The sequence below is a fragment of the Lissotriton vulgaris genome, chromosome 1_1 (assembly GCF_964263255.1).
Source record: "Lissotriton vulgaris chromosome 1_1, aLisVul1.2, whole genome shotgun sequence".
NCBI classification, from domain to species: domain Eukaryota; kingdom Metazoa; phylum Chordata; class Amphibia; order Caudata; family Salamandridae; genus Lissotriton; species Lissotriton vulgaris.
Window position 1 is genome coordinate 2,137,126,129 of NC_141685.1, and position 26,971 is coordinate 2,137,153,099.

General features: G+C 45.7%; 1 protein-coding gene across 6 annotated transcripts in view; it reads right to left on the bottom strand.

The window, feature by feature from the left end:
• The window catches only part of ARFGAP3 (ARF GTPase activating protein 3), a 520,570-nt gene that overhangs the window by 235,702 nt on the left and 257,897 nt on the right, over positions 1-26,971 (bottom strand). The window lies entirely within an intron of this gene.

A 26,971-nucleotide genomic window follows, 5' to 3' on the forward strand; every position in this document is an offset into this window, starting at 1 on the left:
AGGACGTCTGCGACGGCAGATGTGGTAAGTTGTGTGGGGTGTGGGAGGGGGTCTACGCTACCTTCTAGATACCTCACACGAGCCTCGTACGACCTTTAAGTGGCGTCGAGTTTTACTGGGGCCCCCGTCAAGTCAAGGGAAATTGGTTTTGCACTTGAGGTATGCCTCCGTGCCGCCCCTCACAAGGGAGGGGGATATGTCTGGGTTAGGGATCTTGACACCGGTTACGACCTTGCCGTTGGCCCTTAAACGTTAGGATGTACAATTTCAAAAGTTAAGTAAATGTTTTGTAGGATGTTAGTTCGGCTAGGAGAACCTTTGTATTAGAGGATATGTTAAGGTTAGCCAAACATCGCAATGTGGTAATGAAATTGTACATATTATGAAACTGTTATTTTAATGTTTTAATTTTGTTTCATATTTTAATAAATACGGCCGGGAAGGGTAACTCCCTTCCCGACTTCCAAAAGTTCAAGAACGGTTTCCAGTTTCCCATCCTTGGGGAGTGTGTTGAGAGGGGGTGGCGGGTATCTCAGCCATATGGCAAGGGGCGACCAATCGGTCCCCCCGAACGTATGGCAGAGTACCACGATCCCCCCGGGAAGCCATCTTGGGCGGGAGGCGAGTCTCGGCTGGTATGCCCGAAGCGGCGTAGCCGGGGCGCGCCTTGTTCCCGCCCTCGAGTGGGTTGGCCTAGACACTAACGCGGCTGGCCACGCCCTTGGGGCAGGCAGGGGCGGGTTTACGCCCGCCCTGAAGACGGATATAAGGAGTAACAAGACCAGAAGGCATCCTCTTGTTCCTGTGCTCTGAAGCTGCACCTCCTCGCTGCACGTGAGCTCGAGACGGAACGAAGAGCCAATTTTGACCCACCCACCAGCCCCTGAAGACAGCGAGTGGTTTTAATATAGTTTGAGGGATAACGGTGATTTTCCTTTACAGGTTGTGGTATTATCGTGAAGATTTTGAGTATGCAATAAAGAATGGTCGATTTGTGTTATGTTTTGCAAAATAAAGTAATTCTGCTTTAGTGTTCATCAGTACGCATGTGTTTGAATAAAGTTGTTGTTGCTACTGTTGGTTAGATATAGTCATTTAGTATTTAGTTAGCATTGTCGTATTTATTTTGGTCGGGCGGTAAGGTCATGATCGGTGAGCACTAATTGGAAGATCCCTATGAGTGGGCGTTACCCATTACGGATGGGGGCGCTCGGGCGAGGTGGCCATTGGCCCCTCAACGGGGAGGCGGTCCCTTCTAAGGATGGGTCGCCGAAAGGAAAGGGAAGGCGGTCAAGGCCCCTTCATGGGTAGGAGGGGTTACAGCCCCCTCCTGGGGAATTTCCCGGGGCCAGGACGTCTGCGACGGCAGATGTGGTAAGTTGTGTGGGGTGTGGGGGGGGGGGGTCTACGCTACCTCACACGAGCCTCGTACGACCTTTAAGTGGCGTCGAGTTTTACTGGGGCCCCCGTCAAGTCAAGGGAAATTGGTTTTGCACTTGAGGTATGCCTCCGTGCCGCCCCTCACAAGGGAGGGGGATATGTCTGGGTTAGGGATCTTGACACCGGTTACGACCTTGCCGTTGGCCCTTAAACGTTAGGATGTACAATTTCAAATTTCAAGTAAATGTTTTGTAGGATGTTAGTTCGGCTAGGAGAACCTTTGTATTAGAGGATATGTTAAGGTTAGCCAAACATCGCAATGTGGTAATGAAATTGTACATATTATGAAACTGTTATTTTAATGTTTTAATTTTGTTTCATATTTTAATAAATACGGCCGGGAAGGGTAACTCCCTTCCCGACTTCCAAAAGTTCAAGAACGGTTTCCAGTTTCCCATCCTTGGGGAGTGTGTTGAGAGGGGGTGGCGGGTATCTCAGCCATATGGTATGATAAGTGTCTTTTGGACCATGATGAATTTCTGTTTCTCTAAATACAATCACCGAAGGCCCCATGTATGTATTGTTTACCAAAAATACATAAGCATAGATATAAACCACCAGGCAGACCGATAATATCGGGAATAGGAGGGCCTACAGAGAAATTATCCCAATTTGTGGACTCATATTTAAGACCTTTTGTACGCAATTTACCATCCCATATTGAGGACACTAAACATGTCCTCAATATAATGAACGATATAGTGTGGGATGATGGTATGATTCTTGCTACTTTAGATGTTGTATCTTTATACTCAAATATTGAACATCATAAAGGTATTTCAGCAATTGAGAGCTTCTTGAATAATAGACCGGCAGAGTATTTGGACCACACTTCTATGTTGTTACAAATGACAAGATTGGTCTTGGAAAACAATTACTTTCTCTTTGAATCTACCTGGTATAAACAAAAGACTGGGACTGCGATGGGTTCCAAATTTGCTCCGTCCTTCGCGAACCTCTTTATGGGGAGACTGGAGGCGGAGTGGATTTGGGGCCCTAGGGGCAGCCGATGGATAGATCATATATACTATTGGGGAAGATTCATTGATGACTGTTTGTTAATTTGGAGAGGTACTACTGAGGAATTAGAGTCATTTTTTACTTATCTCAATACTAATGACCTTAATATGTAATTTACTACATATTATGATAAAGAGAAACTGACTTTTCTAGACATTGAATTATTTGTGGAGGAAAACAAACTATCTAGCCGTATGTTTCGCAAAGAAACTAGCTGCAATGCACTCTTACGAGCGGACAGTGACCACCCAAGGAGCCAAATCAATTCAATCCCCTATGGGGAAATGATTAGAGCTAGAAGAAATTGCTCTAAGGACATAGATTTTGATGAAAATGTTAAGGACATGAAGATAAGGTTTAAAAATAGAGGCTATGCAAGTATTATTGTTAACAAGGCTGCTAACAGAGTACAGAAGCTTAAGCGAGATGTGACACTGAGACCTAAGGACAAGAGTGATACTAAAGAAAATAACCAGATTATCAGAATGATTACAAACTTTGGTGTTGGAAGTAATAAAATCTTTAGTTTTATGAAGAAATATTGGCACATGCTGTACTCTGATAAAGATTTGAAACCTTATCTGACGGAGAGACCAAGTATTACCTTTAGAAAGGAAATGTCTATTGCTAATATTGTAAGCCCGAGCTACCCAAAACCGATTACACACTTGGATCATAGTGACTGGTTACGTGTTCGCCCCAAAGGCTTTTATTACTGTGGCAATTGTAGTTCATGTTGGTGGGCAAAGAGAAAAGTTTTTAAATTTGATTATAATGACACAGGTACCTACCATATAGATTCCTTTATTAATTGTGAATCTACTTTTGTTATTTATGTTATTGCCTGCCTTTGTGGTAAGATTTATGTTGGGAGCACAGTAAGAAGACTTAAAGACCGTATGGTGGAACACTATCGGGCACTAAAGAATGGAGATACTAGGTACCCTATAGCTTCGCATTCTATTCAGAACAGAAATGATACTGAGAACCATACATTCTTTTATCATGGTATTGAACAAGTGACTCTTGACAAACGTGGAGGAGACCGAGTACTGAAACTCAGACGCAGAGAGGCGCGCTGGATTATGGTACTTCGGGCTGTGGAAGATGGGCTTAATATGGATACTGAGCTACAGTACTTTCTGGGAGATTAGTTACCTCTCAGAATTGAATGAATTCTACTGTATATGATTTGGCTTCTTATTACTAACTTGTGAAAAAGTGATCAATAACTGATATGATGATACTTGGGTATTTCAAATGCATATGCCACTACTCTTTTTTCTTTGTCTTTCCCTTTCTTGTTATAATTTTCTTTATAATTCCAGATATTACTTATAATTTATTGATTAGCGTTTGGAATGGCACGGGACGCTTGATGTTTTGTCACCACTTAATATAGAAGTTAATATAGCAGTATAACTAACTTCTAACTGAAATGAGAAAGGTACGTTAAGAAAATAGTGTTCATGAGAGTAGCTTCAAACTGAAATCACTCGCCTTCAATTATTAATGTAATGTGCACTATCTATTTACCTCCATGATGGTGGAGAAATATTTGGGAATAGTGGTATTACATGCGCATGTTTCAATATGAAACGGTCAATATGTGACTTTACCATTACTACTGGAATGACTGTTTCAAACTGAGAAGTCACTTATTTTTCACACATTGTGGTACGATTACATGTAGTATTGAATCAACTCCAAGATGGCGGCGCACTTTCCACTAGAAAACACGCAAAAAATAGTTTGAACTTATTGCGGCTCGTATCTACAATTATGAACTAATCTAGTTCCGTTGTTACCCAGCAATTTGAACTCATTACACGCCACTGACAATACGATATTACGACCAGTTTTAAATATGAATAAAACATCGCTTATTTAGGATATTTTATTTAAAGAACGCACTGGTGTGAATATTTAGTATGTGAATTAAACGTTTATATTAGAATGATTACGATCTATCAATATATGAAGATAGATCTGGACCTTCTCGCACGGACTCACTAGCCACGTTAAGATGGCGGTGAATTAACTCGTGATTTTCATAGAAATTTACGTACTTAAGCAAGATGGCGCTCATGGTGCACGCCGATACTCGATAACTGGCGGTGGATATACATCGTAACTTTCAATTGGAATATAGGTAAGAGGAGCTTTCGTTAGTTACGTGTCCCTGAGCCTTTAATATAGATACATCTTTAGAAGACCACTAATATTGTGGTTCTTCGTTTATAGACCCTGTATGCAATGACTGAAGAGAAAGTGATATTACGGGAGCAGAGTGTCTGACGCCCATGTACCAAGATACTGGTAAGGGGAGTTTTGCGCGAATCAATCGGTACTTACTCGATTATATTGAAGCAAATAAGAGTCTGATTTTGTAATTCCTTTATGACAGATCCGTTGAGGAATACACACAGTTTAATGGTATAACGTTTTACGTGGGAGTGAAGAAGTGCAGAGGTACCAGTTTCTAACTATAAATTTATCATTATAAGCTAAATGCTTTGATACATTTTTGAAAAATTGGTTTAATGTGAAAGTGCTAAAATCAAATAATGGACATTTAGTGGTGACAGAGCTAAGAGCCCTCCTGTGTTATTCTAGATACTGTAGAGTCTTTGGATAAACTCCCGCTGAAAGGAATTTGAGATTGAAGAATATTGATTCATGACTTAGGTAAAAAACCTCCCTTTTTTTACTATGAATTTGGCGAAAAACCTGATTGTTTGGCTGATGTTTTTGAATTGACACCGGGATCCACATGAATTTATTTTGGATATAAATTTTCACTAAAATGAGGGTACTATGTTTTTCAATTCACCTAGGTGGTGATTTTTATCTAGTATAACTTAACACTTTTATAAAGAAGTGGATTACTACTATTGTTGATATATGACTTTATATAAGTTTATATCTTATATTAATTTTGGCTTGCAGCCCTGAGGAAGTTGGTTGGCATGTGATAAATGCCCAACGAAACACGTGTTGGCTGCAGTGGATGTTCTTTGAAACTTGTGAAACATTTGGAATGAACTTTGAAATCCAATACACTTTTTGATTGAATTAAGGACAATTTGGATTGAACTTTGAAACTTGGAAACTTGGAAATTAAACACGGATCAAACGCACCTCAAGATTCGGGTGTCTGAATGTTCATTGGATGAGAATTGGAACTTTTGCTCTTATACTTGTGATTTAAACTTTGATGAATACCACACTGTATGTTTTTTGAATATAATAATTTTGAATTAGATTGCTCGGCAGGAATCTAGAATAAGTTAGAGATGTTGGCTTTGAAAATGGCAATGTTTTTTACTTAAGTTTCTTTTTTTTCGAATGGAGTAATACTTGCATAATGCTATTGCTAGGAGTATAAAAAGAAAAAGTTAAAAACACTGTCGTTTTGAACTATAAGAGCTTTAACTTTAACAAATGCACAATGGATGGCTGTTCGATGACCCCCCAGTGCAGGCTGATTCTATTGAAGTGTTCATGGTGCTGGCGGTGGGGTTTTCCTGCAGTGCAGCCCCCAGCTTTGAAGGCAGCAAGAGGGCAGGAGATCCTAACCCCTACTGCATAGCAGGGGCCCAGATGGAAGCACCATATACCTCTTTTTATAATCTGCAGCAGGCCTGATGTTCACTGCAAACAAAGAGCTTAGTAATAATCCAAAAGTGCAGAGAGCATAAAAGTAAGGCGCATGCCGCCTTTATCAACCTAAAAGCTAGGCATGTTGTGGGGGCAGAACTGCAGTGTGCATAAAAGGCATTGTTTGCCTTTATCAAAGTGAAAGTGTGAATCAATATTTCCTATGTGTTTCACCAAGTAGATGCAAGATGTAAACAATAAATTATAACAGAAATCGCTTCTGCGTGCATAAAAGAGAAGCGATATAAGAAATATTGTGATGTATATGAAAGTCAGATAATGATTTAAAAGCTACATCCCAACAAATAAAAATATTGTGACAGTTAAAAGCGGTTTATGTTGAGAACTGCTGTCATGTGTACTGTGCTTGCGACATTTGTAGTCCTATACCAGACAGAAATTAAATAGAAACATATCGACGTATAAAGCGCAGCACACCCTGGCCACGCAAAAAGGATTTCAACCTGACAACAGAGAATGTTTGTCCGGCTTGTCAGGGGGAACTTACTCACTCTACTGGCGGATTTGAGGTCTGCCTGCTCCCTTTATCAACCAAAAAGCTAGGCATGTTGCGGGAGCAGAAATGCAGTGTGCATAAGTCATCTGTTGCCTTTATCAAAGTGAAAGCACTTCATGTTGCGGGGGCAAAAATGCAGTTTTATCAAACTGCTGTCAGGACAGCAGGAGGGCACAATTCATAAAAACAACTTATTTGGTCCACATTATCAAGACAAGCATTGGCATAACCAATAGATCTCGCATTTGGAACCTTATAAGTGTTTAGCCATGCAACAGTTGGTGTTGTTGCACCAAGGATATTCTGCTACATAACTAAATATCTATGCGGTCCAAAAGCGAGACCTATTGGCTATGCCAATGCTTCTTTGTTTTTTGTTGCTGTTTTGTTTAAGTTGCCAGATCTACAATAGCTGGACATGGTTTTTGTTAACAGTTCTTTGCATCAAATGAACTTGTTTTCATAGCTCTGAATGTTGTTTCCATTCTGGTTGTAAGAAACAGTCATTCCCGGGACTGTGGAGGCTGCCTAGATGTGCGCATTAGCCAAACTTTGCAAATGAGAAAATGCCTGGTGTAGGTGCAATTTGTGTGGAGTGAGTGAACCCCAGGCAGCGTGACTCACTCACACAGGAGTTCATACACTGCACCTGCACACTCAGCATGGTTTAAGGCAACTCGACCGACTCCCTCCCAGGCATCGAACACATATTTACCAAGAAACTGAGTAGAGCCTGCCTGCTGCACTGACGGCTGGTGGTGTGTGTGCCTAGTGAAAGCGTGCACTGACGGCTGGTGGTGTGTGTGCCTGGCGAAAGTGTGCACTGGCGGCTGGTGGTGTGTGCCCGGTGAAAGCGTGCACCGACGGCTGGTGGTGTGTGTGCCCGGTGAAAGCGTGCACTGACGGCTGGTGGTGTGTGTGCCTGGTGGAAGCGTGCACTGATGGCTGGTGGTGTGTGTGCAAGGTGGAAGCGTGCACAGGCGGCTGGTGGCGTGTGTGTCCAGTGAAAGCTTGCACTGACGGCTGGTGGTGTGTGTGCCTGGTGGAAGCGTGTACAGATGGCTGGGGTGTGTCTGCCTGGTGGAAGCGTGCACTGATGGCTGGTGGTGTGTGTGCCTGGTGGAAGCGCTCACTGACGGCTGGTAGTGTGTGTGCCTGGTAAAATCCTGCACGGATGGCTGGTGGTGTGTGTGCCTGGTGAAAGCGTGCACTGATGGCTGGTGGTGTGTGTGCCTGGCAAAATCGTGCACTGACGGCCGGTGGTGTGTGTGCCTGGTGGAAGCGTGCACTGATGGCTGGTGGTGTGTGTGCCTGTTGGAATCATGCACTGACAGCTGGTGGTGGGTATGCCTGGTGGAGGCGTACACTGATGGCTGGTGGTGTGTGTGCCTGTTGGAATCATGCACTGACGGCTGGTGGTGTGTATGCCTGGTGTAAACGTGCACCTACGACTGATGGTGTGTGTGCCTGGTGGAATCGTGCACTGACGGCTGCTGGTGTGTATGCCTTGTGGATGATGTGTCAACCTGTAGGCGAGCATTGGAGTAGTGGCCTTTATTTGATGTGCCCCCTCTCTTACAAGTGAAGGCAATAATCTACTCCTGCAGTGACAGGTGGCACTAGTTGTGTCCTCTGGATGATGCCAAGCTTAATTGCTGCATTCGGTGGGTGGGGGGCAAGGACGAGGGGTGGACCATCAGTAGTTTTGATTTTCCGCGATGTGTTTCTCTACTGAAAAGTCAAGGTTATGGTAGTTCCAACCTCTTGGTGGCATTTAGCCTTCCTGCCTTCAAGGACTGAAGTCTAGTGTCCTATCGCAGTGGGAGGATTGGTTTTCTCACCTGAAGCTACCAGTGCTGGAGTTGCAGCAACCACTCTAGATAACCTTGAAAAAGTTTAAACAAACAATAAGCTATACCAGTGGTTCCCAACCCTTTTACGACCTTAACCCTATTTTTAGAACGGCAAGCATTTGCAACCACTAACTTTACTGGACATGAGGCAGTGTGATTTCATAATAATAACAGCAATTGTTTGTAAACCTCACGCCCTTGACCACACCCTTCAATAATGAACTGTGTCCATGATATTGATCGGCCCAGAAAAGCATCAGATCATGACCTGCATTGGAGTGTGGAACTGTAACACTTTTCAGAGTGGAGTGCTGGCCTGTGGCATCTGTTTAAAACCACAAGGTTTCTGAAAAATCTTGATGTTGATGCCAGTGATTTTAGAAAATTTGAGAAACCCCCTTCTGCAGCAGAGTATGAGGTATGGCCTTGTATCCACTTTTGTGTTAAAACAAAGTCCAGTGGTGCATTTTGGACTCCATATATATATTTTGCAGTTTTATAGATCACAAACCAGGCAAAAGACAATGGAGTGCATTACATGTGCACCATATTATATTATACAAGCTAGATAGAAGCCTTTGATCTGTTTTCGTTCCACAGGTACTTGAAGTGTTTTGTGATTTGAAAGGCTGACTATCAAACAACACTTTTGAAAAGCTGCTGAGAATTACTTAATTAGGAGGAGGATGTAACAGAGGTAACTTTATCAGGGTGACACTTTTACTGGGTAGGCGAGTGTATGAAAAGAGAAGGCTACATCAAGGCAACGATTTTCTAGTACACATGGAATTAAAACGGGTTTCCTTTGCAAATTAACCTTTACAAGTATTTCTGAATATTCCGGTATCCTTCTAAGCATTGCCATTTAATTTTGAAGTTTGACGGCACCAAATATGTGAGTTGAATCAAAACAAATCAATCCACAATAAGGTGACTTTAAAATATGGCAGGATGTCCGTCAATCCTCTTATGCAGGTGAGATCTTGCTTTGTTCATCCCATTGCCAAACCACCCACCAAATCCCCCTTTTATTTGCCAAAGAACTTGAAGCAAAAATGCATTCTGGGCAAGCTGCTCTGCGGGGTTTGTTCTATTTAAATAGGCATCCCTAAGAAATTTCTTTGATGTGCTGGGAATGTTCTCCTGGCACTTTTGGCATATTTTCTTATTTTCCCTCTAAGGCCACCATGCCTTGAAAGGCAGAGTCACGCATGGGGGCTTGACTTTCAAATATACAATTGTGTTGGCGATTTTTGGTGGTAGCCCACATAAAAGGGGCTCAATCTTCAAAATGTGCACTTGAGAGTGATTTTCTTACACCCCACAACTCTACAGAGCTGCTGCTTCAGTGCACGATTTTACCATGGATGTTAGGAAGCTGCCGAATGCCTACAGCATTCACAAAGAGAAAACAAAGCTGCAGGTGGTCTCCTGACCTGGGGCATTTCAATCAAAAAGCAGCACTTCACAAGTGCTCGCCAGCAAATCGCTCAGTGACAGCATTCAATTCGGTGGAAGAAACAGAGGGCAGGGAATGAGTGAATTCTTATCAAACAAGCACGCAAAAGACACAAAAAAACGCAAGTGGAGGGCGAGGGGGCAATGCAGGGGGCAGGATTACAAACGCCATGGGAGAGGGGAGCAAAAGCAGAGCGGCGGAAGCAACAGAGGGTAGGGAATGCATGAATACTTCTCAAACAAGCACGCGAAAAGACAAAAACTTCTGCACAAAAAGCAAGCTATATTGTATTATCTGCAACTGCTTAGATGTGGGCTGCAGCGGGAGAGAGTAGCGGAGGGAGTTGTGTGCGAAGCACTTGAGCCATGAAGTCTCGTAAATGTAAATTAATGAGATAAGAAAGGCATATGGCGGCTGCACGCGTTCACATGCACGCAAGCTTTATGCTAGGAAAAACTTGTGGGGTAGCATGCGCTACTCTAGGCTCGACATAATAAAAACGAGAAACTAAGACTTTAGACAGACAACAGGTGGGACCGGAAAACAGGCAATCAAGAAGCGGTGACACAGGGAACCAGAAAACAGGTAATACAGAAGATAGGCGTCGCGTGGGACAGGAAGACTGCCACCAGGTAGGTCTGGAAGACAGACTACATGTGGGACCAGAAGACAGACAACTTGTAGGACCGGAAGCCAAGCAACTCTTAGAAAGACAGACAACTCGTAGACCGGTAAACCGGCAAGTCTAAGGACTGAAAAACAGGCAAAGGATATTAAACGCTTCCTCAGAAACCTACCTTTCGGTGTATCTGACTGTACTCGGCTAATGTGACGCTGTGTGTGTGTAGCGAATCCTGTAGTTAATAAACTTTTACATAATTTTTACGGCAGTTAGCTTTTTGTGGCGCCTTTATTGAACCCGAAGTACAGCATGGTGCAAATATGCAGTGTTTTACCAAACTGAAAGAGAGTGAAAAATGTGGTGTGCATAAGAGGCGCGTGCCGCTTTTATCAAAGTGAAAGAAAGTGAAAGCAAACTGAAAGCGCAGCAGAGCAGGGGGGTGAAAAATGCGGTGTGCATCAAAGTGAATATAAAAAAACAAGTGGTTCTCTATGGCGATACAATTCCTGTGTTAGCTTTATTAAATACAAGAAAAAAGGTGTTTCAAACTTCCCTTTTCACAGTGAATAAAAAAAATAATTGCAGTTTAAGAACACCCCAAAAACAAGTACAGTTGATTTCCTCTTATATTTTTCATAAAGTATTGAATATTAAATGGCTGTCACAAAACACAAGTAAATTGCAAAAAGACAAGGATGACTATTGTGAGAAGGTGACATGTGGTGACTGGTGAAGTCAGCAGTACACTATATACAAAACATACATATGTGACATAAATAAAAGAATTTAGAATTATTGTCTGGTCTCCTTATTCAATACAAATAAAGCAAGACAAAATACTGATTGATTATTGGTCAAGAAAACGGTGTAGACATGTGTGATGATAAAGTGTCAAAGTTTCGACCCTGGACACGGCACCGAGTGGTAAGCGTCACTGCGGGTCTTCCTCGGGACTATGAAAGCAGGGGTGGACAGCCACAAAGGCAGGAGCTTCAATCAATAAAAATGCGAGAAACCGCGATTTATTGAAAAATCAAAAGGTCAGGACGTGTTGGGGATCCAAAAATGGTCTCCAAAATGTGAAAAAGGTGATTTTTTAAGCCAAATTTGAGGTTTGCAGGGGATTCTGGGTAAGCAAACATTGGGGGTGGGGCGGTTCCACACAAGCCATACCTACTGGACAACCCGGGTGTCTAGTTTTCAGAAATGTATGGGTTTGGTACTTTCCCAAGATGGCCGCCGAGCCCAGGGCCAAAAATCCAGGTGACCCCCTTGCAAAACCAGTTTGTTTTGTGATAGCTCATTTTGATGTCTGCTCAATATGTTTTGAGTCCTTCCTTGCCGTGGGCACTTGGCCCACCCACACAAGTGAGGTACCATTTTTATTGTGAGACTTTGGGAATGTGGGGTGGGTTGAATTTTGTGGATCCACACAGATTCCAGTACTTTCCATCACAGAAATGTGAGGAAAATGTGTTTTTTTGGACAAAGTTTGAGGTTTGCAAGGGATTCTAAGTAACAGAACCTGGTGAGAGGCAGAAAAGTCACCCCATCCTGGATCCCCCTGGGTGTCTAGTTTTAAAAATGTATAGGTTTACTAGGTTTCCCTAAGTACCAGCAGAGCTAGGGTTCAAAATCTACAGCTAGACACTTTGCAAAAAAAGGATCAGCTTTCACTGTAAAAATGTGGTGTGTCCGCGCTGGGTTTTGGGCAGTTTCCTGATGCGGGCACTAGGCCTACCCACACAAGTGAGGTACCATTTGTCTTGGAAGACTTTGGGGAATACAAGGAGGGTGGAATTTTTAGGATCCACGCAGATTCCAGAACTTCCCATCAAAGACATTAGAAGAAATGTGTATTTTTGTTTTTACAAAGTTTGAGGTTTGCAAGGGATTCTGGGTAACTGAACTTGGCGAGAGCCCGACAAGTCACCCCATCCTGGATTACCCTTGGTGTCTAGTTTTCAAAAATGTTTAGGTTTGCTAGGTTTCCCTAGGTGCCAGCAAAGCTAGGGTTCAAAATCCACAGCTAGGCACTTTGCAAAAAAAAAGATCTGTTTTCACTGTAAAAATGTGGAGTTTCCTGTCGCGGCCACTAGGCCTACCCACACAATTGAAGTACCAAATTTTATCGGGATGCTTAGGGGAACACAGAATTGTAGAGCAACTGTTATTGCCTATTGACTTTTAATGCATTTCTGCCTTCCAAATGTAAGACAATGTGTAAAAAAGAAGTCATTTTGAAAAAAATTCCTAAATTTCACATGCTAGTATGGGTTCCCACAATTTTGGAGATGTGCAAATAGCTACTGTATCTAAACTTTATATTTTGTTCCCATTTCAGAAATACATAGGTGTCTTTCGTACCGATTTCTCACTGTTTATATTTTCCCTAATGAATTGCAAGACGCTGCTCAGTTATTGGCTCTGGGTTCTTTGGGTTCTTGGTGAACTTACAACTCCTATATATCCCACAACCACCAATGGATGCAACAGTTTATTGCTTTAAAAAATCTGTCACACTTAGAAGAAGTTACAGGTGAAAATGTTCTCCCAACTATTACCTGTACGGCACAGAAGTTGGGATTGAATCTGTGAGCAAAGAGTCAAGTTAGGAGACTGGCATGCCAGGAGAAGCAGGGACTTCAATAAAGGAGCTGGGACCTATTTATCAGTGCATTTTAAAGCAGCAAATTAATACCCATTCCTCTGAACTATAACGAGAAGGATGTTTTGCTCAACCTACTGGTGCAAATGGGTATGTGGTACAAAGCCCAGAAGGAGGGAATAGCTTGATCATGCAGTGTAATGGTGGCCTGGGCCATGACACCCAGGCGAAGGGTTGGCTCGACTCCGGTGCATCTGGAGCAAGAAGAGAGTTGAAATGTAGTGCCATGGCAGTAAATAAATGTGAACCAATAGCTCACCTATTTACAACAACTATACTAATCAAATGCACATTCACAACTACAATGAAAAGTCCACATTCCAGTTTACTTCGACAGTAGCTTGATATTTATTTACATGAGACAATGCCGATGCATTGTCTCACATACTTGATTTTTACAATTACTTTACAAGTGGAAACAACATCCCAATAGGCACAAAGCCTCTTCCATGTGATTTTACCATACTGCACACAATTGAACCCTTTGCTACCTTTTTTTAAACACATATCCATGCAAAACACTACGGCGCAAACCGTATATGCAGTTGCAGTGACTGCAATACAATATTTATTGCTGCATTTTGAAGAAAACCGCGTTTTTAAGCTAACTACCCTGAAAAAACACTTCATATAAAAAGTACAGAACAGGTAATGTCAAATATGGTCATCTTTGAATCTTTGTGACATTTAAAAATTACTAGGCCTTCAGCAATGTGGTCTAAAATGCCCCCATAATCCCACACGTTCAATACTGGACCATATTAGATGGTTACCCATTATGCACATTATGTATCCTCTATATAATTAAATTATATATGTAAAGTTGGTGAAATAAAGAAATGTGATTTCGTGGTTGTTGTGTCGCTTCATTCCTGCTTTGAAGAGGAGATATTTCAGCAGTTTGTGTGAGACACACACACACACACACACACACACACACACAAAAAACACACAAAAACACTCTTACATAAAGTTTAAGCGTAAAATAACTGGGACAACAAGAGGGCTCAGTGAAAATTACCATCTCTGTCTTCTGGAATAAATTACCCTGCTCTACAATGAAACTCAGTCCTCACTCCTTCCGAGTGTTGTACAGCCAGACAAAGGGAGAAAACAAGCATCTGCAATGCATTGCAGGGAGAAAACAAGCATCTGCAATGCATTGCAGGTTTAGTAAACATAAAAATAAAAGGCATTGTTAATTACAATGGCAATAGCTTAAACTCTTGCACATGCGAGACCTTTGCGGCATACACAATTTAGCTTTACACATCTAAAGGTATAGAGTGGGTGCCATGATAGCTTCGTAAGTAAAGCAATAGAAAACAAGCATTTACAATGCAACGGTCTCGCCTTTGCAAAAGTTAGAGCTATTGGCAGTGTAAATGACAACATTTTTATTTATGTGTTGGTTTTGAAAACAGATACATAAATGGCATTGTCATTTACAATGCCAATAGCTTAATCTCTTTCAAATGCGAGACCTATTGCATTGTATTTACGCGAGTTTGAGCTATTAACATTGCAATTAACACGTTTTATTTAGGTTTCAAAAACCAAAACATAAATAAACTGTCTCTCACACTGCTGACTGCTGACTCTCTCACACTGCTGACTCTCTCACACTGCTGACTCTCTCACACTGCTGACTCTCCCTAGAACACACATATGCTGTCTCTCACACTGCTGTCTCTCTCACACTGCTGACTCTCTCTCACACTGCTGACTCTCTCTCACACTGCTGACTCTCTCTCACACTGCTGACTCTCTCTCACACTGCTGACTCTCTCTCACACTGCAGGTGTGGGTTGTGGGATGAGTGTTTCCAGCTCATATCTGGAGGGTGGGCGCTGCTGCGTTTCATGGGTATTTTTTTTTTTACATACTTCCCAGGGCATTAGTGGAAGCTTCAGAAGCTTTTGTTTGGGGGGGGGGGGGGGGGGATGTTAGGGGACAGATCTCAGCCCAAAACCCCAACCCCTCTTCATGACCTTGTGCCCTCATGCCTCAAACGCAATATGCTTATGATTTTGTCCCTTTATAGACACATCTCCTATAAGATCCAAACCCCCTCCCCCCATTGTGAAATGTATCTGCAAGTTGGCATGCCTGGGCAGTAATTTTGTGGCAGTCAATGGATCACTGGAAAAATGCAGCATACAATTCATTCATTTTCTAGTCCGCTGCAGGCAGAAAGCTGATAATGCAAAAACTGAGATTTTGCACCTGATTCACATTTGCATACTACGGCTAAGAAAAATAAAATAATTGCCCACGCAAACTGAGCCACCACACACACACACACACACACACACACACACACACACACACACACACACACACCAGCAAAGACATCGACTTCAGCCACGCCACTGGATTACACTGGACGGACCACAGCTGCGTCCACTTCACCTTCAGAAGAACGACTATCCACCACCAACAGCAACAGGTTGCTCGAAGAAGCTGGAACAAGATCACAGCCGACCAGCTCGCCGCTTCCCTGAGCCAGCACCCTCCCGCCAGCTCAGCGAACCCCAGCCAGGACGCCGACAACCTCACGAAGTGGATCAGCAACTGCGCGGACGAACTCGCCCCACTGAGGACCCCGCCCAGCAGACCCGGCAGCAAGAAGGCCCCATGGTTCACCGACGAACTCAAGAGCTCCAAGAAGAACTGCCGAGCCCTCGAGAAAGCCTGGAGAAGGGAGCCAACACCGGACAACATGACCACCCTCAAGCTTGCCACCCGGAAGCACCACCAACTGATCCGCGCCACCAAGAAAACTGCATTCAAAGACCGGCTGGACAACAACGCACACAACTGCAAGGAACTCTTCAACATCGTGAAAGAGCTCTCCAACCCCAACGCCGAAAACAACGACATCACCCCATCGCAAGACCTCTGCAACTCCCTCGCCTCCTACTTCCACAACAAGATCGCGGACATACACAACAGCTTCAGCCCTCAACCGACGCACGCCACGACTGAACCACCGCCCTCCACCACCACCCTCCGCGCCTGGACTCCGATCAGCACCGAAGACACCGTCCGCATGATGAACTCCATCCACTCCGGATCTCCGACCGACCCGTGCCCTCACCACGTCTTCAACAAGGCCGACGCTGTCATCGCACCCCACCTGCGGGACATCATCAACACCTCCTTAGTCACCACCACCTGCCCGGAGAGCTGGAAGCACGCCGAACTCAGCGCCCTACTAAAGAAACCAACAGCGGACCCCACCGAACTCAAGAATTACCGCCCCATCTCGCTACTCCCGTTTCCAGCCAAAGTCATCGAGAAGACCGTCAACAAACAGCTGGCCGCCTTCCTCGAGACGAATGGATCCCTCGACCCTTCACAGTCTGGCTTCCGAGCCATCCACAGCACCGAGACCGCCCTCATCGCTGCCACCGATGACATCCGAGCCCTGATGGACAACGGAGAAACAGCGGCCCTCATCCTTCTAGACCTCTCCGAGGCATTCGACACTGTCTGCCACCGCACCCTAGTGCAGCGCCTCAGCAACGTCGGAATCCAGGAGAAGGCACTGGAATGGATCATCTCCTTCCTCGACGGAAGAACACAGAGAGTCCGTCTACCACCGTACAAGTCAGAGGCCACCGAAGTCATCTGCGGCGTCCCTCAAGGATCCTCGCTGAGCCCCACCCTCTTCAACATCTACATGAGCCCCCTCGCGGCCATCGCACGCCAACACAACCTCAACATCATCTCCTACGCTGACGACACCCAGCTGATCCTTTCCCTGACCAACGACCCCGCCGCCGCCAGAGCCAACCTTCACGAAGGGATGAAAGACGTAGCCGAGTGGATGACGACCAGCCGCCTGAAACTGAACTCAGACAAGACGGAAGTCCTCATCCTGGGCGCCTCGCCCTCCGCCTGGGACGACTCCTGGTGGCCCCCCGCCCTGGGCACCGCACCCAAACCGACAGACCACGCACGCAACCTGGGCTTCATCCTGGACTCCTCCCTCTCCATGACCAGACAAGTCAACGCCGTCTCCTCGTCATGCTTCAACATCCTGCGCATGCTACGGAAGATCTTTCGGTGGATCCCCACCGAGACCAGGAAGACGGTCACCCAGGCCCTCGTCACCAGCCGACTGGACTACGGCAACGCCCTCTACGCTGGAACCACCGCCAAGCTCCAGAAGAGACTCCAGCGGATCCAGAACACCTCAGCCAGACTCATCCTCGACATCCCACGACACAGCCACATCTCCGGACATCTGAGAGACTTGCATTGGCTCCCCGTCAACAAAAGAATCACCTTCCGCCTCCTCACCCACGCACACAAAGCCCTACACGATCAAGGCCAGAGCTACCTCAACAACCGCATCAACTTCTACGCTCCCAAACGCCATCTACGATCAGCCAGTCACGCCCTCGCCGCCGTCCCCCGCATCCGAAGAACGACAACAGGAGGAAGGTCCTTCTCCTACCTGGCCGCCAAGACCTGGAACTCCCTCCCGTCCGACCTGCGCCTGACCCAAGACCACCTCTCATTCAGGAAGAAGCTCAAGACCTGGCTGTTCGAGCAGTAGCAGCACCCCCCCCAAGCGCCTTGAGACCCTCCGGGTAAGTAGTGCGCTCTATAAATGCCTTTGATTGATTGATTGACCCAGACACACACACACACAGAGCGACACACACACAAACAAAGTCACACACACACACACACAGAGCCACACACACAAATGCAGCCACACACACAAACACAGAGCCACAAACACACACAAACACAGAGCCCCCCACACACACACAAACACAGAGCCCCCCACACACAAACACAGAGCCCCCCACACACACAAACGCAGAGCCCCCCACACACACAAACGCAGAGCCCCCCACACACACAAACGCAGAGCCCCCCACACACACAAACGCAGAGCCCCCCACACACACAAACGCAGAGCCCCACACACACACAAACGCAGAGCCCCACACACACACAAACGCAGAGCCCCACACACACACACAAACACAGAACCCCCCACACACACAAACACAGAGCCCCACACACACAAACAAACACAGAGCCACACACACACAAAAAAACACAGAGCCCCACACACACAAGAAAACACAGAGCCCCACACACACAAGAAAACACAGAGCCCCACACACACACAAGAAAACACAGAGCCCCACACACACACAAGAAAACACAGAGCCCCACATGAGCCTAGCCAACGAGGTTTCACGTTCTGCACCTCTAGCCACAAGGCCACATCTCCACCCATTTGCAGCATTGTCAGTTACACTTTGGGGGTCAGTGTAATTATCCCAGGCACTTCATTTATTAATGCATTCACCCATTAGCTCACTTCAGGGAGCAGGGTGAATGGCAGACAGTCTAAAGACTCCTAGAAGTCCAGAGAGTCCGGTGCTGCTAGAGTGACTGGTCCCTTTGCAGTGAGACATGGCGGCGGTACGTTCTGAGAGAGTTCCCTTCCAGAGAGACCCACCTGCCCTTGGGCACCAGTGAAGCACGAGTGTACAAACTTCCTTAGAACAAGCCATACCAGCACGAGACAACACAGCATGGCACGCATAGAGCCAGCATGAAGTACTTCTATTCAGGGCCTATCGAATTATGCGGCAGAGGAGGACCACATTATATAATGAGTTGACTAAATTATGCGTCAAGAAAGGACAAATTATGTGGTGTAGTGCGGTACATACATTTTGAAGCAATATGCTTCACTAATTTGACTTTTTCTTTACCCTTGTTAACACCATATAGGCTTTGTTTCCCTTTACTAATATCAGTTTAACCCCTAAATACAGGAATCAGTACCCTCTGAAGTAGAACGTTATTAACTTTGATAAGTCTTAACTAGGAATATTTTTTTGTTAAAATCTGCAAATTATTCAGAATATGAAGGAGTTTGTGGTAAATGCGGCAAATCCACAATTATGCGGAAAACTCCACGGCTGCAGAATCGCACAATTCCAGCGGCGTTGCTTTTATTTGCAGGACATAATGAGCGTGTGCAGAGCCCTCTTGAATTCTGTACTCTACCCAGCACAGAGCCTATATTATACCACAACACCCCATCACCTTGTGTGCATCACACAGTGGAGCATAGTGTGGCATAAGAGGACAGAAAACTGCGTGACTTAGCGGGATTATACTGCTCAGTCTCACCCAAGATAGAAGAGCATAACACACACAGCTTAACATAAAACATAGCAACGCATATAAAATAGCACAGCACACGCATCTGCGATATAGAAAATAATCATATATAACATAGCACAGCATAGAACATAACAGAGCACAACAGCACATTAGACATAGCTAAACATACACAGCATAATACAGGACACAGAGCAGCATATCAACACATCGCACTATAATAACACAAGACATAGCAAATCATGGCATAGATACCAGAGGACAGCCAGCCGGATATATAACATGTAGCATAGCACAGAACACAGGGCACAATGTATTATATAACACAACATTCAAGAACACAGTGTAACATTGCAGATCATGGCATAGTCTATACCAGAGGACAGCCAGCAGGATATACACCTTAGCATATAGCATAACACAGGGCACAGTATACTATATACCAAAACATTTCATAACATATAGATTAATATAGCAAATCATGGCATAGACTATACCAGATGACAGCATGATATACACCATAACATACAGCGGAGCACAGAACACCACATAACACAGGGCAGCAGAGCATAGCACACACTAATATATAACAAACATATGATCGCATATAGCATCCAATATTAAAGCAATACATAGAACATACCAGAGCACAGCACGATGTGCACTATGGCATACAGCGCAGCGCGTGACAACACAACATACACATGGCAGACTATAATAAATAAAGTGTATCACGTAGCAAAGTATAACTCACCACACACACACACACTGCTGGACCATAAGTACTGGGTGCAAAACACAGACCCACAACTTAACTGAACTGTGAAGTGTGAGGCAAACCGTCCCATGTGCATGTCACCATCTGGGCACAAGGCTGCATGTGCCTCGACTCCCCATCCGCCAAGCGCTATACGTGCCAGAATCCGTGATAGCTCAAAGTGTGTACACAAGAAGACACATTCATCCATTAACTGTACCTTGGCAGAGTGCAACAACCCCACATGGACTGTGCAAGCAGCAGGGCGGAGCCCCATGCTTTCTTGGGGGCTCTATGCGACATGCCTATGCATAACCGAGCACACTCCCACTTCACCACTCACTTGGGCTCTATGTACACCGATTGTTGACTGCGCTTAGAGACGGTGATAGCGCTATGTCAAGCAAGTATTATTATCACATGTATTAACAGTCATTGTCATCATCCTAGTGCATAAGATGTATGTGGGAGCCCCAGTCCGGCCCCCCGGTTCTGCACTCACCACCTCAGGCAGAGCAGCAGGCCACAGAGCAGTAGCAGACCCCTCAAAGGCAGGCACCCCCCCATCCTCCTCCCAGCCACAAGTCCGCCAGCTGGCCCTGTTCAGCCCATGCACTTCCAAGCTCCTCACGGTGCGGGGTCTGTGCACGGGGGTCCCTCATTCGACGATGACAGCCCCAGAGCCACCAAGTAACAACAACAAGAAGTGATGAAGGGCGTTCTTTCCCAAAGCCCTCATTCCTAGAAACGACCTCACACACAGCACAAAAAGTACATGTCCAGCTGCTGGACTTTCAGGAAATCTCTACTGTGTCATTGTGAGATTCATGCGAGCCGGATGGGGGCCTTTGGAAACCCCCAGATTGCAGAAGAAATGCGTTACTTACCTGTAACTGCAGTTATCCAGTATTGGTGTCTTTCATAGATTCACATGCCTGAATCATTCCCCGTCGTCGGGATGGGAGTCCCCGGTACATAAAAAAGTAATGTCCTATAGACAGATGTAGAAAAGTAGGCCTAGAGGCCTCACCTTAGTAACATATCTATGTCCTTTTGTAAAAAGGACCAAATTGTAGAGAACAGCCAATCAGCTGCCACCTCCCTCTAGAATCTTTCTGTCAGGAGCCTCAGTCCCTCAGTTTTTCGTACGCACTAAGCTAAGTAGGCGTGTCACAGAGAATTAGGTGAGTCCTTCCAGGGAAGGCGGGAGGGTTGCATGTGAATCTATGAAAGACACCAATACTGGATAACTGCTGTTACAGGTAAGTAACGCATTTCTTATCCAGTATTATGAGTGTCTTTCATAGATTCCCATGCCTGAATCAGAGTAGCAAGCAATGCCAAAAGCACATTTCTGATGGAATAGCAAATACCAGTCATTAGATAATACATATCAGGCGACTATGAACCATCAAGCAACATCTGTAATAGCATTAGTAAAGAAATGTGCATACCAGAGTAGGATGGAGGGACGGAGGAAGGCTCACCTTACTGGAATAGATGACGTAACACTGCTTGTCCCACTGCTGCATACCTAATAAGCTCTGTATCCAGGCAGTAGTGCCTAGTGAAGGTATGCGGCGACTTCCACGTTGCCGCCCTGCAAATGTCAATGATCGGCACACCTGCAAATAGTGCCATAGAAGTAGAGATAGCTCTAGTGGAGTGCACTCTCACTTTGGAAAGTAAGGGCTGTCCAGCTTGGTCATGACAGAAAGCAATGGCTGTCAAAATCCATCGGGAAATGCTCTGCTTGGTAAGCAGTAGACCCTTTCTAGGTCTGCTGTAAGCTACAAAGAGCTGGTTAGATTTTCTGAGCGCTTTCGTTTTGTCAATGTAAAATTTCAAGCATCGTTTGAGATCTAAAGAAAGCAGCGATCTCTCAGCTGCTGTGCTTGGGTTTGGTAAGAAAGAACGCAGAATTACAGGTTCATTTAGGTGGAAGCCCGATGGAACTTTTGGGATGAACCTTAGGTAGGTTCTCAGGTTTACTCTGTCGTTTTTGAACTGTAGAAAAGGATCTTGGATTGAAAATGCTTGTAGTTCACTGACCCTCCTTGCAGATGTGAGCGCCAGGAGGAGTGCTGTTTTCCAGGAAACATATTTAAGGTCCGCTCTGTGTACTGGTTCAAACGGATGCTTCGTGAGCTGGTTAAGAACCACATTGAAATGCCAGGTAGGTGGCAACATCCTCACTGGCGGGAAAGATCTGTATAATGCCTTTAAAAACTGCTTAATCAGCCTGCTTGACCAGAGAGATGGACCCGTGAAGGTTCTTTTATAGCGAGAAATTGCTGCCAAGTGTACCTTAATGGAGGAGTGGGCTAGGCCCGACTGTGCCAGATGTAAAAGGTACGGTAAGATCTGCTCCAGTGCAGAGGAGAACGGCCGAATTCCTCGATCTGCACACCAAACACAAAAGCGCTTCCATTTGAGGGAATACGTCTTGGTTGTGCTATCTGCCCTTGATTTTGCCAGAATATCTCTACAGTCTTGTGGAATATTCAAATTGTGGAACTCTCGGAACTCAGGAGCCAGGCGGCTAACCTGAGAGACTTCAGATCCAGATGTTGAACCTGCTTGTTCATTGTGAGCAGAGTTGGAATCTGCCGTAGGTGGATTGGCAGCTCTAGGGCTAGGCAGAGGAGCTCTGTGAACCAATGTTGCCTCGGCCAAGTTGGGGCTATCAGAATCAAAGTACAAGGCTTCACCTTCATCTTCCTGAGGACTATGGGAAGCATCGGGAATGGCGGAAAGCCGTACACAAAGAGTTGCGCCATGCGATGGAAAATGCATTCCCTAGAGATCCTGACTGGGGATGCCAACTTCAGAAGTGTGGGCATTTGGCGTTCAATCTCGTCGCTAAGAGGTCGATTTGCAGCGTGCCCCACCTGGAGAAGATCTGGTCGATAACTTGTTGATCTAGCTCCCACTCGTGTGACGAGGTCTTTTGCCTGCTCAATGCGTCGGCAAGGACATTGTCCGTGCCTGGAACATATTCCGCCCTTCGGGTTACATTGTGGAGTATGAGCTAATTCCAGATTTTTTGCGACTCGCGAGAGAGTGAGTTTGTTCAGGTAGTGTATCGTCGTAGTGTTGTCTGTCCTGACGAGCACTAGGGAGTTTTTGATCCTTGGTGGGAATGACTGTAGGGCCAGGAAGACTGCTCTCAGTTCGAGAAGGTTGACAGGGAGCTTTTTCTCTGAAACTGACCATTTGCTGCTTATTTGCAATTCCTGCAGGAAGGCTCCCCAACCGTCCAAGGAGGCGTCCGTTGTTATGACATGAGGAGCTGCAGGAAGGAGGAACGTCAACCCTTGAGATAGATTCCGTGGCGACATCCACCAGCGTAAGGCCTTGACAATTTGCACTGTTACCCTTATACGGTCATCGAACGATCCCGTGCATTGTGTCCACTGTTTTGATAGTGCTTCTTGCAGAGGACGCAATGTGGTATCAGCAGGATGCACGATGACATCATCCCTAAAAGGGACTTGAAGAGACGAACTGTAAGCACTGTTTGAGGCCACTGTCGAGGCTAGAGAAAGGAGCTTGTGCTTTCTCTCCTGAGATGGGAACACTTTTGCGGAACTGGTGTCCAGGGTTGCCCCTAGAAAGTTGATGGTTTGGGAAGGCTGCAGAGTTGACTTCTCTTGGTTCAGCGTAAGGCCTAGATGGTCGAAGAGACTGAGATAGGAGTAGGAGGATCTGGAAGCGCCTGTGAAGGATGGTGCCTTTACTAGCCAGTCGTCTAGATATGGGAAGACTTGGTGACCGTTTTGCCTGAGGTATGCTGCCACTGGGGAAAGACATTTGGTGAATATGCGTGGCGCCGATTTGAGACCAAAAGGCAGAACACGAAACTGGAAGTGTCTGCACGCCACGGCAAACCTCAGGTATTTTTTGTGAGTTTTGTGAATTGGAATATGAAAGTACGTGTCCTGTAAATCCAGTGACGCCATGAAATCCCCCTCCTCCAGAAGATGCAAGACTTCTTGGATCGTGACCATGCGAAACGACTGCTTCCTCAAGAATTTGTTTAATGCCCAGAGGTCTAGTATGGGCCTCAATTTATTTTTATTTTTCTGTATGAGAAAGAAGCGGGAATAAAATCCCTGTCCCTTCTGTGCTGATGGTACCCTCTATTGTGCTGATGGTACCCTCACCCTTATACAACGCCTCAGCAACGTCGGAATACAGGGAAAAGCATTGGACTGGATCATCTCGTTCCTCGCCGGAAGAACCCAGAGAGTCCGCCTCCCCCCTTTTAGATCAGGGGCCACCGAAGTCATCTGCGGCGTACCACAAGGATCATCACTCAGTCCCACCCTCTTCATTGTATACATGAGTGCCCTCGCATCCATCGCGCGCCAACACAACCTCAACATCATCTCCTACGCTGACGACACCCAGCTGATCCTTTCCCTGACCAACGACCCAAACACCGCCAAAACCAACCTACACGAAGGGATGAAAGAAGTAGCCGAGTGGATGAAGAACAGCCGGTTAAAACTGAACTCGGACAAAACGGAAGTCCTCATCTTAGGATCATCCCCCTCCGCCTGGGACGACTCATGGTGGCCACCGGCCCTGGGAAACGCACCCATACCAACGGACCACGCACGCAACCTGGGCTTCATCCTGGACTCCTCCCTCTCGATGACCAGACAAATCAACGCCGTCTAATCATCATGCTTCAACATCCTACATATGCTAAAAAAAATCTTCAGTTGGATCCCCACTGAAACAAGAAAGATGGTCACCCATGCACTGGTCACAAGCCGACTGGACTAAGGAAACACCCTTTACGCCGGAACCACAGCCAAACTACAGAAAAAACTCCAACGCATCCAAAACGCCTCAGCCAGACTCATCCTAGACATCCCCCGCCAAGCTCACATTTCCGGTCACCTGAAAGACCTCCACTGGCTCCCCGTCAACAAGAGAATAAAGTTCAGTCTCCTCACCCACGCACACAAAGCCCTCTACGAACTAGGACCCGAATACCTCAACACGCGCCTGTCCTTTTACACCCCCACCCGCCAACTACGATCGTCCAATCAAGCCCTCGCCGCAATTCCACGCATCCAAAGATCCACCATGGAGGGAAGATCCTTCTCCTACTTAGCGGCCAAGACCTGGAATTCCCTACCCACCTACCTCTGCCTTACACAGAACCACCTCTCCTTCAGAAAACAACAAAAAACGTGGATATTCGATAAGTAAAGTACCCTCCCTCCCTCAAGCGCCTTGAGACCCTCTGGGTGAGCAGTGCGCTATACAAATTTTAAACTTGAAACTTTCCTGAGCATAACAGATTTCTCGCAGAAGCGGTCGCAGGTTCTTGTGGTGCATTGGGCGAGTCCTTGGAGGAGTACTCTCGAATGCCATGGAATGGCCAAATTGTATCAATTGAAAGACCCAACGGTCCGTAGTAATATTCTTCCAATTTTGTAGAAAGTGGGTTAATTTTCCTCCAATTTTTAATGATTGAGATGAGGTTTGGACTGGCTGGGTAAACAAGTCATTGTCGTCCCCTGTTGTTCCTCTTTTGACCCCTTCCTCTAAAGGAGGACTTTCCATAGGAGGACTGACTGCCCTGTTGTCGCTGCTGGTATTGAGGTCTACTCTGATTGGAAGAGTAGGATGACTTATTGTGGTAACTACCTCTGTACGAGGGTTGTCCTCATCCTCTGTTTCCTCGAAAGGACTGATTCCTATACTAGAGCGTGCACAGCGCTCTTGCAGTGTCAGTGTCTTTCTTAATATTTTGGAGTGCCTCAATTTTTGATCCAAACAAAAGCTCGCCGTCACATGGCATATCCAAAACCTTAGACTGCACTTCTGGGCTGAATGAGGTCGCTTTGAGCCATCCTTGCCGCCTTAAAACCGCTGCCTCGGCTAGTTGGCGGAATCCTGTCATTGCCACATCCATTGCGCAATCTATGATCTCTGAAGCTGAAGTCTGACCCTCCAGAAGGATACCTTTTACTTCCTCCTTGGAGGCATCCGGTAGTTCAAACCGGTATGGGGCTATATCCGCCCATAGTTGTCGGTCATAGCGCTCAAGAAGCACTAGGGCATTTGCCGCTTTTACAGTCGTCGCTGACATAGTGGAAAACCGTTTACCTATGTTGTCCAATTTCCTTCCCTCCTTATCCGGTGGTGCCGATAAGGATGACGAGGGATTTCTGGAGTTCTTTTGTGCTGCCTGCGTTACCACTGAATCAGGCTTAGGATGCCCTGTCAGACAGGCTGGTGCAGAATTTGGGGCTTTGTATTTTTTATCCAAATGCAGGACCACTGGTGAAACTGATGCTGAATTGTGCATCACTTGAACTCCCTGCGTCCACAGATAATCATTAATTGGAATAGATCTTGACGATTTCTTCATAGGTTCTTTAAAATCATACAGGAAGCATTCCTGCTCCGGGGATTCCATGGTAATCTGAAAGCGTTTAGCGGCCCTTTCCAACACATTGTGGAACCCACCGATGTCCACCGGCGGAGAATCTGAGGTGGCGGGTATTGGCGAAGGTATAACATAATTGTCCGTGTCTTCATGTACAGATTGATCATCCTGTACCTCACCTTCCTCTTGTTGTTCTTCCTCTTCTTCGTCCGAAGATTGATGTATCGGCAACTGTACTCTCTCCTGCTGGATAACTAAAGGCGGCGGTCGTGGTCTTGGCAACAGTGCTGCCGTGGTTGACGTAGGAGCTGGATATTCTGGGAATCTCTGCTTGTAGTCTTGGATAAGAAATCTTCGATCCGACACCAAGGATGCTGGTAGGCTGACCATAGGTGTAA